Raw genomic sequence first — 5,246 nt, forward strand, 5'->3', positions numbered from 1 at the left:
AGATATGTCAACAAGTTATCTATCTTTTGTTTTATATAGCTGAGATCATGAGTCAGTTGAAGCTAGACCACCATCAAACACCTGGAAGCACTGGACGGCCGTTTCGTCCTATTGTAGGACTCCTCAGCAGTACGCATTCACGATGCCGCCTCTCGAGATTCGAATCCAGGACCGTCCAGTACTTCCAGGTTTTCCATGGTGGTCTAGCTTCAATTGACTCATGATCTCAGTTATATAAAATTCTAAAATCTCCACAAAACCCCCTTCTGATATCTTTTGCTTGTGTCAATAGATCATTATGTCAATTAATTACACATCCTATTCAGTTGCGTTTTGTGAAAGGATCACGACCTTTCGCTGTACAAGTTAAAAAAGAGCACAACCAGAGCCATTGTGATTGCTGGCGATATACATCAAAAAGAATGTACATTATTCAGATGTCGATTCCTGAAATGCTAATATCTAATTGGGGATCACTCAATATTTATCTTCAGGATTGATCAAGAAATGAGAGAGGGAAACTTGTTGAAATACTTTGTGCTGAGAATTCTATATTCTACCAAGAAAATGTTTGTTATATCCCAATGAAGACATAAGTAAAAGTAACTTCCGGGACCTATCAATGGACTGTTATTCTATATATATTCCTATTGTATTACTGTTCAGTAATTAGATTATGTATATCTATTTTCCTCGTATCATAAGCTTTATTTTGACCTATAAACTATTATTACACAATTTACAGTTCCCAAATTTTGTTCAGTTTATTGATTCAAACTTTGATAATAACAGTATGGAAATCATGCCCCTTAAACAAGCTAATGGCCATCTGGACTCAGTAATTCAGTTGATAATGCGTTGTGAGTTTGAATAAAAAAGTACCGTGTCCAAAAATATAAGTAATTATCAACACTGGGATGTAGGTCATTCAGATGACAATTACTAAATAAGACTAAACTCCTGTTCTGGATTCCACAACTAATCACAATCCATCTATTCACTTTTATTTTCATTGTTTTGCTTTGTCAATAATTCAATTAATTAAGATCACAATTAGTGAAAGTCAAAAATGGCTAAATATGATATTTTACTGGTTTCTCTGGGTATTATTTGTCAATGTATATGTATATATCTAATAACTGCATGAAATCGCATAATAATGGTTTTGGGGTAAAGGTGGATGACTATAGTAATATTTCTTTTCCCCATACCCAATGATTAATAACAGAAAAACTACGAGTATTATATTATATATTGTCATACAATATTTATAATATATTACTATGTTATACTTCTAGTCGAAGGTGTAATTCTTGTAAAACGTTTGTAAGGACTCCAAAAACGATAAAGCCTTTGGTTTATTCTTTATATTGCACTCTACAGAGTATCCAAAAAAGAAGCATCTTTACTAACCTTATTAATTAGGTAAAATAAAATAATACGTTTAAACTCCTTGCGTTAATTAAACAACCTTAAAACTATGTTGTAGTGTTGAAAGAGATAAGTCGAATATTTTGAATACTAACATGATACGTGTATTACTTTTAAGCAAATCTAAATCTTCAAAAATTAGTGAATGTCATCAATCATCAAGCTTAGATTCGATATTTTCTACATCTCATAATGAACAATTAAAACAACACCAGTTTACAGTAATATAAATTTATCTAATTTAATGAATAGTTTGCTTAATTTAGTCGTTAGACTTCATTCAAAGTTCAGATGATAAATGTCAGAGTTAAATATCACAAATTTATCAAACAAAATGAAGATAATAAAAAAAAACGAATTAGAAGACAAACATCATAATTTGTTAACTAACTATGAATATATATATATATATATATATATATATATATATATATATAGATAGATAGATAGATAGATATGTTTAGCGTTAGTGTAAATGCAAAAATTAATCTATAAGTGTGTATTTGCTTTCCATTTGTATTAGTTGAGGACAATTAAAATACTAATATTTTGACAGTTTTCTTCCTTAGAACAAATTTTCTTAACTTTTCAATGAAAAAATTATGTTTAAATAATGTCAGTGGAACATTGTAGCTTTGAATGAAAAAGGATATATATATATAATCAAAGACAAACTTCGACTGACTTGAGATTCTCCTATAGCATACAACAGATGAAAAAATTCTATATTAACAGAGAAGTAATATTATATATATGTGAAGTTATTCTGACGCCCAGAATGAGTAGTTTCCTGTCAGAAGCATATATATATATATACTAATGTATTTAATAAACTCAATTTTCTAAGTAAGTCATAACTAACCAGTGAACAACGATTTCTGCTACTTTTTATTATTTTGAAATTAATGTAAATGATAAAATTGACTGAATGGATCTCCCTTTTAAATAGTTTTCTCAACTAGCATTAATTTAATACTAAGAAATTTTTTAAATATTTTTTTCCTAACACTACTAGTATATTTTCAGTTGAATAATTTACTGATTAAGAGAATTCGTTATTACTATTATTATTATTATAATCAGTGCACTCAGTAAACATTTCAAGCATGACCAACCATGAAGAAACAACAAACTCCATAAAATGAACAAGCAAGTTATGTGTCTCAAATGAATGCCTTCATCTAAAACTGTATTTTATATATATATATATATATATATATATATATATATATATATATATAGAGAGAGAGAGAGAGAGAGAGAAAATAATCTGTCTGAAGCAAACTAAAGCTGAGGAATATTTTCTGTAAAAGTGCTTTTAGTAAAATTACACAATGGATTACTTTCACAACTGCCCGTTACTCCCCAACAAGGTTATTGTACTAGATATGTCATGTCCTTTTCAATTACCTTTGATATATTGTAAGTATAATTTAAATAACCAAAGAATATCCACTGACAAATGAAAATAAGTAGATCAGAAATTCTTATAACTAGAACACATATATGCATATATGTATGGATGGATAGAAATTTTCTACTCGCGATGAATGGTCTAGAAAACCTACCGGATACTCACAGTAATCGAGAATACATTAAATGATATTTTACTGCTTCTTTTGTCATCAAAATCAGTAACTCAGGATAGCTTGTGGATTTTTCTTATTGTGCAAACATATCAACAGTTAGAAACACAATGTATCATGTGTTTTTGCTTTAAAAATAACAAGACGACGATAAAGACATTAATTTCAGTCTAGTAGTCACTCAATGTGCTTGAGATTGGCTAAACTAGATCTACGTATAAATTTTACTTTTAATAAGCAAAAGTTATCACTCATTGACTTTTCCAAACATAAACATCTTCCAATTGAACACATTTATGACGAAACGTTGTATGAGACCTGTGAAAGTTGAACTAAACTATAAACCCTTACAGTTGGTTAGATTTATTGATCACAATAAATTCTATTATACATATTTACATTCATCTTGTAAATTAATTGAGCTTAGGAACTAGATGAAAATAATACTTCATCTTATTCAATTATAAATGAGTTATTATATCTTTTGTGTACATTATTGTCATAAATTTAAAAGTACGAATGAATCATTTGAAAACTTCAAATATTTTCTATAGAAAACTAATTAATAAACATGTAACCGGCAGGTCCTGGATTCGAATCTCGCGAGGCGGGATCGTGTCTGCACACTGCTGAGGAGTTCCATACGGGGAGGAAACGGTCGTCCAATGTTTCCATATTTTCCATGGTGGTCTAGCTTCAATTGATTGTATTGGCATTTTAACACAATAATTTGTTAATTATAAGAAAATTCTTACCAACTTTTAACATTATGCTACTTAAAAATTAAAATATTTCCTATTTATTTATATTTTGCACGATGAATTATTGTAAAACATTTTTCTAATTAAATAAAACTTAATTTCGTTAAGGGAATTAAATTCTTATTCTGTCTGATTATTGTCACATATCATTGATAAGATTAATTGTTAGTGAAATTTTCCTATTTTTGCTTACGTTATTTCATCGGTTTACTGTTGAAATATAAGTGAAACATGATTTAGGTTAACGATACTTTCATAAAGGAAAATTACATATTTCCCATTATATAATAATGAATTGTCTTTCAGGGATACATTTTGCTAGGTATAAATATTGCAAAGAAATTATATCTGAAGATGAAGAGTAAACTTGGTTGTAGATGATCTGTAACTAGTATTATTCTGCCTAGGTTTATCATACCCGCTCGCTCTACAAGACGTGTTTAGTAAATAAGTTTCTTTACTAGCAATATCGAATAGCTTACGATCGATCATTGATATATTAATATGTTCAGGAATGTAGTTTATAAACCACGACTAATGTGTTTACAGAAGCAGAGAAATCTTTTTATTTCAGTGTCCGTGATTAATCAAATGATAATGAGTCATGAACTATTCCGTCTTCTAATTGGACTGCTGTAACCAATGGGTTGCACTGACATTTTAACTGAAAATCGATGAGTGAACTGCGTTGTCGACTGAAAACCGTCACCAAACAAAGAACAGTGGACATAATATTTCAAATCTTATGTTGATGCACAACAAAAATAGAGGCAAAGACGACCTGGCAAAGACTGATTTGACTAACAATAGTAATTTATTTGTATGAACAAAATATTTTGCATTTTTTGAAATTACACCATATTAATAAGTGATTAAATTTCGACTGAACTAAATTCCACTGATAAATCTAGTAACATATCGTATAAGGCCAATTTACTAAATTTATGAGAATTTATTATGATTATATATTATATTTATGTTATATATATTATATTATTTTATGCCATATCATATGTTTGACCCATTTCTTTACACCACCCAAGTCACATATGATTCATTATCTTTTGTAACCATCTGTCGCTCAGACCGAATCCATCAATACCAGTCGGTCAAAAGCCGTAAATAACCAAGATTTCATTGTACTTGGCATCCGTTTTCAAAATTTATCTATATACTTAAAAGAACGAGTAAATCTAAACACTTATTTCTTGTTATTAAAGTTATAGACATTATCAATAAGTTATTTTATTTAAGACTGATCTTAAGTAGACCTAATATACTCATACCGATTTCTCATTGAATATTAACCGATTTCAGCTTTACTATAAATTCTTTTGTTCATAACTATCACCATTTTATTCATTTTACTTCTTTTAATAATATTGAAATTGAGTTACGTATCTATTTTTTTAAATTCTTAAACATTTCATAATAATTTCTAAAGTATTTTCTTTTTTTTCATGAAACT

Source organism: Schistosoma mansoni, chromosome W (assembly GCF_000237925.1).
Source record: "Schistosoma mansoni strain Puerto Rico chromosome W, complete genome".
NCBI lineage: Eukaryota > Metazoa > Platyhelminthes > Trematoda > Strigeidida > Schistosomatidae > Schistosoma > Schistosoma mansoni.